The 13,893-nt window shown below is 42.8% G+C and overlaps 1 protein-coding gene across 1 annotated transcript in view; it reads right to left on the reverse strand.

The window, feature by feature from the left end:
- cfdp1 (craniofacial development protein 1) overlaps positions 1 to 13,893 on the reverse strand; it is a 55,776-nt gene that overhangs the window by 26,050 nt on the left and 15,833 nt on the right. The gene's annotated exons all lie outside the window — the stretch shown is intronic.

The raw sequence follows: 13,893 nt of genomic DNA on the forward strand, positions 1-13,893 counted from the left end.
AGCTACTCTTCCTGGGGTCCACACAAAACATGAAACATGACCTAATACAGCACATTAATAGACAACAGCTCAAGGACAGAATAACATAAATATTTTTTTTCTCCAAAAGGCACATAGCCTACATATCAATAAAAACACACATCTAGCTCAAATAGAGGAGAGGCGGCTGTGCCGTGAGGCTGTTTTTTGAAACCAGGTTTGCTGTTCAATTGAGCAATATGAGATGGAACGGAGTTGGCTCTATATAATGACTCTATATAATATCGTACGCTTTATTGAATTTGTTCTGGATTTGGGGACTGTGAAAGGACCCCTGGTGTCATGTCTGGTGTGGTAAGTGTGTGTGTCAGAGCTGTGTGTAAGTTGACTATGCAAACAATTTGGGATTGTAAAGACATTCATGTTTCTTATAAAAAGAAGAAGTGATGCAGTCAGTCTCTCCTCAACTCTTAACCAAGACAGACTAGCATGCATAGTACTTAAATCAGCCCTCCGATTACAATGAATAGCAAGACATGCTGCTCTGTTCTGGGCCAGCTGGAGCTTAACTAGGTCTTTCCTTGCAGTACTCGACCATACGACTGGACAATAACCAAGACAAGACCAAACTTGAGCCTGCAGGACTTGCTTCTTGGAATGTGGTGTCAAAAAAGCAGATCATCTCTTTATTACAGACAGACCTCTCCACATCTTTACAACCATTGAATCTATATGTTTTGACCATGACAGTTTACAATTTAAGGTAATGAGAAGTAATTTAGTCTCCTCAACTTGTTTAAGAGCCATACCATTCATTACCAGATTCAGCTGAGGTCAAATACAATGCTCTTCTTTTTAGAAATGTTCAGGACCAGTTTATTACTGGTCACCAATTCCAAAACAGGCTGCAACTCTTTGTAAGGGTTTCAGTGACTTCAATAGCTGTGGTTAATGATGTGTATATGGTTGAATCATCAGCATACATGGACACATATGCTTTGTTTATTGCCAATGGCAGGTCATTGGTAAAAATAGAAAAGAGTAGAGGGCCTAGAGAGCTGTCCTGCGGTACACCACACTTTACATGTTTGACATTAGAGAAGCTTCCATTAAAGAAAACCTATTGAGTTCTATTAGATACAGTGCCTTGCAAAAGTATTCATCTCCCTCTGTGTTTTTCCTATTTTGTTGCATTACAACCTGTAATTTAAATGTACTTTAATTTGGATTTCATGTAATGGACATACACAAAATATTCCAAATTGGTGAAGTAATATGAAAAAGATTACTTGTTAAATTTTTTTTTTTTTACTGAAAAGTGATGCGTGCATGTGTATTCACCCCCTTTGCTATGAAGCCCCTAAATAAGATCTGGTGCAACCAATTATGTTCAGAAGTCACATAATTAATTAAATAAAGCACACCTGTGTGCAATCTAAGTGTCACATGATCTCAGTATATATACACCTTTTCTGAAAGGCCCCAGAGTCTGCAACACCACTAAGCAAGGGGCACCACCAAGCAAGCAGCACTTTGAAGACCAGGGAATTATCCAAACCGGTCAGGGACAAAGTTGTGGAGAAGTACAGATCAGGGTTGAGTTATAAAAAAATATCCGAAACGTTGAACATCCCACGGAGCAGCATTAAATACATTATTAAAAAATGTAAAGAATATGGCACCACAACAAACCTGCCAAGAGAGGGCCGCTCACCACAGTGAAGCATGGTGGTGGCATTATCATACTGTGGGGATGTTTTTTTGTAATCGGCAGGGACTGGGAAACTCGTCAGAATTGAAGGAATGATGGATGGGAAATTCTTGTCTTCCAGAGATTTGAGACTGGGACAGAGGTTGACCTTCCAGTAGGACAATGAACCAAAGCATACTGCTAAAGCAACACTCCAGTGGTTTAAGGGGAAACATTTAAATGTCTTGGAATGGCCTAGTCAAAGCACAGACCAAAATCCAATAGAGAATCTGTGGTATGACTTAAAGATTGCTGTACACCAGCGGAACCCATCAGCGGAGCCAGAGCAGTTTTGCCTTGAAGAATGGGCAAAAATCCCAGTGGTAGATGTGCCAAGCTTATAGAGACATACCCCAAGAACCTGTAGCCATATTACTTCAACAGTGTTTAACATGAGATCCTCTCTAATCTTTACAGGAATGTGGTTCTGAATATAAACAGCAACACCAGCACTGGCATTTCTGTCTCTTCTGTAAATGTTATAACCTTGTATTGCTACCACTGTCTCATCAAAGGTATTGTTTAACTGAGTTTCAGAGATACTATCATGTTATTTATGTTAGTGCACACAGTGGACTTCCTACTAGGGCACACGGCCTCAGTGCTAACAGCATAAATCTGGTTCATGATTGCTACATACAATAGCTGTAGGATCAGCAGAGGCATTCAGGGCAGTTAGAGGGACATACATTAAGTTACTTACATTGCGTCTACCAACGCCCCATGGTATAATGTACATTTGCTAAAGCATTATGACAACTTAGCAACACAATGGTAGGGATTAGCTGAGCTGGGCTTGAGGCATTGATTAGTCATTGTTTCAACGCAGCCTTATAATGCTGTGAAAGGATCCAGGAACCCAAATGATTTGGGTGGATACCAACCCCCTTATAAAATGTGTTTTGTTTCCAAAAGGTATCAAAATTGTCAATAAAAGTTACACCCATTAAGCTGCAATAATCACGTAGCCAGTTGTGAAGAGAAAGAATCCTGCTAAAGCCTTCAATGCCACGATTCAGAGAGGGCCCAGGGCCAGATATGATGGGTATTTTATTAGTGTCTAGCAGAGAGTCAATCAGCTCTTTGAAATCCTTTTGAAACTGTTCAGAGCTGCCCTTCATAATGTCATTAAAACCGACATTGACTACGATACAATCAATGTCCATGTGCTGGCATAGTACATTCGGTAGCAGCGTAGTAATGTCATTTACTCGAGCTCTGAGATAGGACACTGTTTGTGCACCAGAAACAGTCAATTTATTACCATGGAGCTGCCCAAAATCACAGCTGGCGAGAAGGATGAGGAAATCCACCCACTCCTACGCTTCACAGGATGGTGCCTCCAACAGTTGGAGAAGCCCCGCTCAATCCAGAGCAGGGATGGAAGGTTGCCGACGTCGACTTCGAAAACGTAGGGGAAGAAGTAGGAGTAGTTACAGCGGCCGCAGACACAGGTACCCCCAGCGACAAAGGTGCAGGAAGATCAGTGTCCAGGGCGGTAAAACTATTCGTTGTTTGTATCAGCGCCGGGCCTTTCATTGGGAGTGTAGACTGCTTTGCGGGAGGCCGCTGTCTTCGGCTTTCACGGCTCGTGACATGCGACCATCGTTGATTGCCATTCTCCTCTTGCTGTGCTCCTTCCACTCCGCTATCAGATGGTGGAGGAGAGTCAGGAGATTGCTCCCCTGGCGAAGGAACTCCGGGCAACACCGGCCACTCGGAAAACGACAGGACGGAGATGCATCCAACAAGCGCAAACGCCGTCCAGCCACAGGCGTAGAAAAGGTAAACATTCCACTCTGTGTTTTCTCCCGTTTCTTACGTAGGCTGGCGACCTGCATGATCAAGATACCTCAAGCCTATAATTCTAGGCAAGCAAACAATTGCTGCATTGGAACTCTGAGTGATCCAGTATGACACGAAACAAAGCATAGTAGATACAGCTTTTTAAAACATTTATTTAACCTTTATTTAACCAGGAAGGGCTCATTGAGATTAAAATCTCTTTTTCAAGAGCGCCCTGGCCAAGATAGGCAGCACCAAGTCATTACAAAATAAATTACAGACAGACAACATGAAAAACTACAAGTAATCTAGTAAAAAACCATTGAACTCACAAGAGTATAACAAAATCAAAAACAGCAAATTAAAAACATGGACAGGTCAGGGAATCAGCCTAAAAATCCATCAGTGATTTAAAAACAGCAATCGGGACAAGATCTTCCAGTTTAAAAGTATTTTGTAAGGTGTTCCAAGACGATGGCGCAGAGTACATTAAAGCCCTTTTACCAAATTCAGTTCGGACATTTGGAACAGTTAGCAGGATAAAGTCCAGCGAACGAAGAGAGTACCCACCACATTTCTGAACAATAAAAATGCACAAATAAAAAGGTAGTAAACCCAAAATGGCTTTGTAAATAAAAGTATACCAGTGACTGAGCCCACGAGTGACTAGAGAAGGCCAATTTCTTGTCCCGGAATCCCGCTTAACTGACAGGTTAAAATCTGCTTGAAAGAGCTGCTAACCTAGCAGCTTCTACAGAGCTGGAACCGTTCATTTACTTCTCCAGACAAAGAGGGTTCCATAGGAACACTTATCTGGGACTAATTTCCTTATCTTGATGGCTACTGTTAGCAGCTTAGCTAGGTTAGCAGCTCTTTCAAGCAGACTTTAACCTGTCAGTTAAGCAGGATTCCGGGACAAGAAATTGCAGTCCTAGCTGTTAAAAGCTAACCGCTTCGCGTAATCCATGCAAAAACAAGTTCGGAGTTTGGAACTTGAAGCTCTCATTAAGTTTGTTGACGACCCAAAGGTGGTAGGCCTGATCACCAACAACTATGAGAAATCCTATAGAAAGGAGGTCCTTGACCAGGCAGTGAGGTGCCAGGACAACAACTTTTCCTTCAACGTCAGCAAGACAAAGGAGCTGATCATGGACTACAGGAAATGGATGGCGGAGCACGCCTCCAAACACAGGCTGTAGTGGAGCGGGTTGAGAGCTTCAACTTCCTCTGTGTCCACATCACTAAGAAATTAACATGGGGGGCCTCCCGGGTGGCGCAGTGGTTAAGGGCGCTGTACTGCAGCGCCAGCTGTGCCATCAGAGTCCCTGGGTTCGCGCCCAGGCTCTGTCGTAACCGGCCGCGACCGGGAGGTCCGTGGGGCGACGCACAATTGGCCTAGCGTCGCCCGGGTTAGGGAGGGCTTGGTCGGTAGGGGTGTCCTTGTCTCATCGCGCACCAGCGACTCCTGTGGCGGGCTGGGCGCAGTGTGCGCTAACCAAGGTGGCCAGGTGCACGGTGTTTCCTCCGGCACATTGGTGCGGCTGGCTTCCGGGTTGGATGCACGCTGTGTTAAGAAGCAGTGCGGCTTGGTTGGGTTGTGTATCGGAGGACGCATGACTTTCAACCTTCGTCTCTCCCGAGCCCGTACGGGAGTTGTAGCGATGAGACAAGATAGTAGCTACTACAACAATTGGATACCACGAAATTGGGGAGAAAAAGGGGTAAAAATAAAATTTTAAAAAGGAAATGGTCCACGACAATGCCTCTTCCCCCTCAGGAGGCTGAAAAGATGTGGCATGTGCCCTTGTTCCTCAAAAAGTTCAATAGCTGCACCATTGAGAGCATCTTGACAGGCTGCATCACCGCCTGGTATGGCAACTGCTTGGCATCCGACCGCAAGGCACTACAGAGGATAGTGTGTAAAGCCCAGTACATCACTGGGGCCGAGCTCCTTGCCATCCAGGACCTCTATACCAGGCGGTGTCAGAGGAAGGACCTAAAAATGGTCAAAGACTCCAGCCACCCAGTAAACTATTCTCTCTTCTACCGCACGGCAAGCGGTAACGATGCACCAAGTCTGGAACCAACAGAACCCTGAACAACTTCTACCCCCAAGCCATAAGACTGCTAAATACTTAGTTAAATAATTAACCAATAGCTACCCGGACAATCTACATTGACTCTTTTGACTCATCACATGTGCTGCTGCTACTGTTTATTATCCATCTTGTTGCCTAGTCACTTTATCCCTAGCTATATGTGCATATCTACCTCAATTACCTCATACCTCTACACATCACCTTGGTACTGATACCCCGTGTATAAAGCCAAGTTAATCTTAATTATTGTGTCTTTATTCCTTGTGTTATTATTTTTCTACTATTTCTCTATAGTAAGCATTTCACTATTAGTCTACACCTGTTGTTTACGAAGCATGTAACAAATAAAATACTATTTGAAATGTTGCGGTTACTGCTCTTTATCTATCCTGTTGCCTAGTCACGTTACCCCTACCTTTACACTGAGTATACATAGAAAAACTGACCAGGTGAATCCAGGTGAAAGTTATGATCCCTTATTGATGTCACCTGTTAAATCCACTTCAAATCAGTGTAGATGAAGGGGAGATTACAGGTTAAAGAAGGATTTTTAAGCCTTGAGACATGGATTGTATATGTGTGCCATTCAGAGTGTGAATGGGCAAGACAGAATATTTGTGCTTTTGGGTTATGGTAGTTATGTAATGGGTTATGGTAGTAGGTGCCAGGTGCACCGGTTTGTTTCAGAAACTGCAACGCTGCTAGGTTTTTCATGCTCAACAGTTTCCCGTCCAAAATGGTCCATCACCCAAAGGATATCAAGCCAACTTGACACAACTGTGGGAAGCATTGGAGTCAACATGGGTCAGCATCCCTATGGAACGCTTGACACCTTGTAGAGCCCATGCCAATGATTGGCTCCCGGGAGCTAGTGCTTGGATGCACAGCCCTTAGCCAAGACAAATGCTTCTTGTAGCCATCAATTTAATTGCTGCAGCTTTCTACTGGCAATGTGGCCCACTTTTCAGTAGCAAACTGCTCTAATTATTCAAGGTTTTAGAGGTGCCCTCCAACAACTGCAGTTTTCAGATCTCGCAGTCCAGTGCGTCTTCTTGATCCATTCCAGTTTTTTCAGGTGTGTTTGGGTTATTGTCCTGCTGGAAGACCAACAACCTTAGACCAACAAGCCCTAGTTTTTGGACACTGTGTTGAACATTGCACTCCAAAAAACCTTGATAATCTGCTAATGTCATTATGTCTTCCACGTTCAAGGCTCCCAGTACCAGGAGCACCAAAGCAACTCAACAACACACTCAACCAGGCAAACAAACACTCACCCAAATACACATACACACAAATGTACACACAAATGTACACACAGAGTAAATGAGTTACATGTTGACCAAACCAGCTCCGCTCGTGCGTCCACATGTTGATTTTGTCTATTTCTACCAGACGTGTTCATGACACGCAGACTAACATACCAATACCAACTACTGTATATTATTTGGGGACAGGTCAAAACAACACAAACATTCCTAGACATTTAGTTAGCTTGCTGTTGCTAGCTAATTTGTCCTGGGTATCTTTTTTTGTGCTGGATCTTTGTAGATGGGAGAGGCAGGACTTGCAGCACTTCAAGCGTCTAAAATTGAACCAAGTTCTATTTTTGCGCCTGGCTACACAGACAGTTATTGATATGCGCGAGCAGTTAGGATAAAATTATTGATTCACATGTGTACATTAATTTTGCAACATGCACGCAATGCGGTCGGTTTAGTCAGCATGTTAGTGTTCCTGTTTAAACCCAGTGTAACTGATAGGAGTGAGTTACTCACTGGGAACCATTTTGTGCCTCGCAGAGGCGCTTCAACTTTAAGAATGTTCTCACAGTATCCCTGGGGAGAGTGGATAGCTCCTCCAGATGTCTGTGGCTATGAGGAGAGCATGCTGGACCCCTAAAACACACATGCACAAAGGCTCCCTGTTAGGGGTTCACCCAGCTGCTCCTCACCCTCTCCAGCAGACCCAGGCCAGGAGGAAGTCCTTGAAAGGATAATACACTTCCTGCCCATTTAAAGGCCATTGGCAGACCTCCTCTCACAGCTCAAGACTAATAGAAAAACCATGCAATTTCCCCAAATCTGACTTAATATGGATAACCTCTTGACCTTTTACGGTGGACATTTGTGTAGAAAAAGAGAGGTGATGACAAGGTAAATCACAATTAGGGAAGAAGAGGGGGACTCGTTGAGTCCCACGGTCACCCTGGGGTGATTTAGTGCTTCCAACCCCTACTAAACATTGTGTTTGAGCTACAGACTTCTGTATTATTGTATTTGTATATTTCCTCTGTATACATGGATACCAACCATTAGCTTGTGAGATTAATAGGGGGTGAGCTAGAGTGGTGTTAGTGAGACAAGGGCGGATCCCGAAATGAGATCTCACAAAAACGTCTGTTAACGATTTGAGCTACAAACTGTTATGACCCCACTATGAAAAGCTGAGACTCTCACGACACACAAATGAAGCACACAAGCCACACAAGAGTCAATAGAAGGTAATGGGTTCTTCTACTTTGAAGATGATATGAAATTCCAGGATATAGTATATTACTGTAATAAGCTCACATAGTTGCTGTCACAATCTCCAAATCTCCCACTGAGCAAAACATTTTATAAGGTGGTGTAACCATGAGGTTAAAGGCTATACAATGGACATGTAATGAGATACTGGAGTGAAGGTTTTAAAGGGATTTTCTTGACCGATTCATGTCCATCTGTGGAATCTTTAGGTGAAGAACATGCAAGAGCATCTCAGTTTGTTTCCCTTCACAAATATCTACCAAGAAGCATAACAGAATGCTCCCTATGCTGTCAGTTTCTGATGTTTTTAGGTCATCATGGTACACTCTTAGACGCTTCTTGGCTCTAGACTACAAAACCCCTGTGCTGTACTGTCATACTGGTGTGTCAGATAACAGAGGAGAGTGAATGAGTAGGGGGGACCAGTGAAACTGTGTGTTTAGTGTTCCCCAACACAGAATCAATATTACCTCACTGGTCACCCGACTGGGCAGAGTGTACACACACCAAACAGAGGGCTGCTTCTCTATGGGTGCCTACGACAAGCTCCTCAACAGTTACCAGGACACCACAGAACTCTACCTAAACCTAAACATAGAGACCTCAAAATAAGATATGGCACACAGCTTTATAGATGGTGGTGCTTGTACAGCAGGGTTCTATAAAGAGTTCTCATTAGTATGTGTGGATGCTCTTTCTGCAGCTTAAAGACGGTAGTAGGCCTTTTAGCACACTCTCATTACAAACATAGCAATGTGTACCACTCATACATAACCAATGGTGGAGAGATGCATCTGATAGCCCTGCTGAAGCATAACACCATGACTGGTCCTTCACTTGGGTGTTCATGTTCCTAAATCCACTCATCTTCCCCACCTCTCTCCCTCTTCACTGACAACTCCTCAGACTCATCATCCATAATCTCTGCTCTATTATTACTCATTCACTCCCTCAGTCACACGTCTCCTCTCTCCCTGGTCACTACTGCTGCTGCCTCTGACCCCACTTACCCCCCTGACCCCTCACCCCTGGAGGCTTCTCTCAGAGCTCTAAGGGAGGTGGGAAACATAAGCGAGCTACAGAGTACCAGAGGATGGTCAGCAGCATGCAGTCCAATGAGAAGGGGAGACCGACTGTTTTGAAAAGCTGTGAATCCCTTTGTGCCAAAATTGACTACAAAGTGTAAATAGGATCATTTTGGTGGTAAAGTCAGTCCTCTCTAAAATGGAGTTTGGAACATCTGTACATCACACTGGGTAAAATAAAGTTGGGTTTTGATTTGATGATGTCCATTTGCCCACTAACATGGGGTGAACAGCTGTAGTGATTTCTCTCTATCCAACAGCATAGTGAGACAGACCTTCCCAGCAGCTCCGACTGTTTACATAAGGCAATACGTTGCACGCTTCTTAACTTGAGAAATACTGCACTAAACACCATAGTTAGATGTCAAATAGCGCAACTAGAACATCCACGTCCAAAATATAAAAATTCATCAGATTTCTTGAGTTCTTCTGGGGATTTTGAGGAAGTGAAATAGGCTTCCTAAAACACCATAGTTAGATGTCAAATAGCGTCCTAACTAGAACATCCACGTCAAAATATAAAAATTCACCACGCGTCTCTGGGGATTTGAGGGAAGTGAAATACAGTGTCTCATGGGGGACACAAATCATTAACCAAATGTGGAATCGATCAGGAAACACACCACGAAGACTAAAATCGTATTTTTCTAACGAACAACAGAAAAACACACGTGCTAATTGGCATGTTCAGTGGCTCTTTAAAAGGGCAATTACGCCACTTATCAACCTCATACTCATAATCTCCAGCACCAAACCATACATATGTGAGAACAGAGCATTTCTAAAATCTGTGGTTAAAATGATATGAAATGTCCTAAAAAAAATGATCCCCCTTGACATTACAGGGTAGGATTAAAAATACATTTTCAAAATCTGGAATGAGTTTCTAGCCAAAGGGAGGGTATTTGATGATGTCATCGTTGTTTTTACTTTTTATTATAAATGTGCTTTTTTTTCAAATATGCTGACAGTATTATGCTGGAAATAACGAACAGGAGGCTGAAAAGTGCTGGAGTTGGCCTTTCAGATCAAACAGAGACGAGCAAAGAGTGTAAAAAAAAAAAAAAGAATTAAGAATTCATAAGAATGTTCTGATCTGGGAGCAAAGAGTTCCAGTCAGGTTCAAACTCACACACACAGGGAAAAACATGTGAGCGCACACACAACATTGAGAAGTGTGTATAGACAGACATGTCCATCTGCCCTGGGTGTAGAATCAGGCCAGACTTAAGTGTATGATAGCTTTCCTCACCATCTCTGTAATAACAATGAGCAGGTTTATTTTTAGGCCCCTGAGATTTCCCTCTACAATTAGAAAAGCAGGCCTCTAAGTTGAGAATATATTGCAGACATAATTGCTATCGCTCACACAAATGTGTGCGTGCGCACCCTCACTCACACTAATACAATCACACAGCGAACATAGGTGATACACACAAATATACAGGAAAAGATCAACAAAGGCAATTGCCCTGTTTTCCCAGCTCTGCTGGCCTCTTAACTTACACACCATAACACAGGCTTATTCATAGACAACTACAGTCAGCAGGTATGATTTTAATTAGCGATCTTTTTTCATTCTCTTTCCTCCAGTCATTTTTTTAATACTTATATTTTATTATGTGAAGCACTTTGTTTCTTGTATCGGAAAGCCGCTATATACATCAAGTTATTATTACTACTGTGGCCCATAGAGAACAATGGTTCATTATTAATGTCATTGTTAACACACTCTCTCTGTGTTAATGACATTGAAATCATACATTAAAAGCATCTTTATAAAAGTATGTCTTCAGCAGGGATTAAAAAGAGGCACTGAATTTGCAAGCCTGGAAGACCATTCCAAAGTCTAGGGGCCCGGTCAATGTTTGTTTTCAGCCTAGACTTTGGAATCGTCAACAGTGTCCTAACAGGGATCTCAGGCTTCGTCCTGGTATATAGGGAGACAAAATATCAGAGATATTGGATGGGGCTAAACTTAGCCTTAAACGTGATTAATACCATTTTAAAATGTTTTCTAAAAGTGACTGGTAGGCAGCTAAAATATGTGTGATATGGTAGAAATGTCTGGTGCCTGTTAAAATCAGAGCTGCAGCATTTTGAACTAACTGTAGACAATGGGAGTGATTTTTTTACTGAGACATATACAAAAACTTACAGTCATCTAGACGTGAGGAAATGAAAGCATCTATATAGTTTATATACCGCTGTGTATATAAAGTGTGTGCAGAGCTGTCATCAAGGCAAAGGGCTGTCATCAAGGCAAAGGGTGGCTATTTGAAGAATCTTTTTTGGTTACTACAGGATTCCATGTGTGTTATTTCATTATTCTACAATGTAGAAAATAGTTTTTTTAATATAAAAAAATAAAATAAAATGAGTAGGAGTTCTAAAACTTTTGATAGTGTATGTGGACACCCCTTCAAATGAGTGGATTCGGCTATTTCAGCAACACCTGTTCTTGACAGGTGTATAAAATTGAGCACACAGCCATACAATCTCCATAAACACACATTGGCAGTAGAATGGCTTTACTGAAGAGCTCAATGACTTTCAACGTGGCACCGTCATAGGATGCCACCTTTCCAACTAGTCAGTTCGTCAAATTTCTGTCCAGCTAGAGCTGCCCCGGTCAACTGTAAGTGCTGTTATTGTGAAGTGGAAACATCTAGGATCAATAATGGCTCAGCTGCGAAGTGGTAGACCACACAAACTCACAGAACGGGACCGCCTAGTGCTGAAGCGCATAGCACGGAAAAATAGTCTGTCCAAGGTTGCAACACTCACTACTGAGTTCCAAACGTCCTCTGGAAGCAACGTCAGCACAATAACTGTTCGTCTGGAGCTTCATTAAATGGGTTTCCATGGCCGAGGAGCCACACATAAGCCTTAAGATCACTATGCGCAATGCCAAGCATCAGCTAGAGTGGTGTAAAACTCACCACCATTGGACTCTGGAGCAGTGAAAATGCATTCTCTGTAGTGATGAATCACGTTTCACCATCTGGCAGTCTGACAGACGAATCTGGGTTTGGTGGATGCCAGGAGAACTCAACCTACCCGAATGCATAGTGCCAACTGTAAAGTGTGATGGTATGGGGCTGTTTTTTCATGGTTCGGGCTAGACCCTTTAGTTCCAATGAAGGGAAATCTTAACGCTACAGCATACAATGACATTCAAAGTTGTGCTTCCTACTTTGTGGTGATAGCAGGAAAGGGCCTTCCCCAAACTTCAGCATGACAATGCCCCCATGCACAAAGCGAAGTCCTTATAGAAATAGGTTGTCGAGATCAGTGTGGAAAAACTGGACTGTCCTGCACAGAGCCCTGACTTCAACCCCATCAAACACCTTTGGGATGAATTGGAACGCTGACTGAGAGCCAGGCTTAATCTCCCAACATCAGTGCCTGACCTCACTAATGCTCTTGTGGCTGAAGAGAAGCAAGTCCCCGAAAGCCTTCCTAGAAGAGTGGAGGCTTTTATAGCAGCAAAGGGGAGACCAACTCCATATTAATGCCCATGATTTTGGAATGAGATGTTGGACAAGCAGGTGTCCACATAACTTTAAATTAATTAAATTAAACTTTCTTTACATGCAGCTCAAAGTTTAGGTCAGGGTCAAAGAAGACACCAAGGTTTCTGGAATAACTTTTTTGTCAGACATCCAACATTTGATGTCGGCAAAACACTTGTGAAGGGTAGCTACGCTAGCTTGGTCACTGGGTCTGATTGGTAAATAAAGCTGTGCGTCATCAGCATAGCAGTGAAACTGAATGTTATGATTGCAGATGATGTCAAGCACGTACAGAGAAAAAAGGATGGGGCCCAGAATTGACCCGAGGGACACCATAGTTAATAGGTGCTGGGGACTCTACTGAGCCACCCATACTCACTGAGAAACGTCTGCCATATAAATATGACCGGAATCAGTTGAGGGCAACACCAGAGATTCCCACCCACCTCTCCAGCCGATGAACAAGGATGTTATGATCAATACAGGGTTTTCATTTGCCGATAATAGCTGGCTTTTGTCTGTATTTTTTTTTTTTGAAAAGCAGATAAAACATTATTGCAAAATGAGATTTGAATAGTTTTTTTGCCTATTGATGGAAATACCAGTCGAAGTAAATGCATTTGACTGGTCATGGTTATCATTCTACTCTATAGGATAATTCACATAATTTAGTGGAATTAAATTGGCGTGTGTGTAAAGTACATTCATTAAGTATCTTATTTATCAGTCAGAGCTCTGGATAGTGGCCCGAGTTGGATGACCCTTCAAAACAATTTTTCCCAGTCAGAGCTAGTTTTTTGTTGAACACACTGAAGTCAGAGATTTCCAAGCTCCCAGTTGTTTTGAACGCGGCATCAAACGGAAGGCAGCCTTCATCAGCGCGTCGCACACCACTTTGTAACATGTACTTAATTGTCTGAAACCTGAACGTTTTAATACATATTATGATGCATGTGTCTCTTTCCAAATTTATAACTGATATTTTCATCTCGGTCACATGAAACCGCTTGCATGTGCAGTGCCCTTTGACAACTGTGTTTTACCGCTAATTGCATTATGGGTGGAACATGTGCGTGTAGCCAACTGCCTTGTGCGTATTGCTGCGCTTCTAATGTGAGGAAATAATAGTTATCAACATTTTAAGCTAAACAT

Source organism: Oncorhynchus nerka, linkage group LG25 (assembly GCF_034236695.1).
Source record: "Oncorhynchus nerka isolate Pitt River linkage group LG25, Oner_Uvic_2.0, whole genome shotgun sequence".
Classification (NCBI taxonomy): Eukaryota; Metazoa; Chordata; class Actinopteri; order Salmoniformes; family Salmonidae; genus Oncorhynchus; species Oncorhynchus nerka.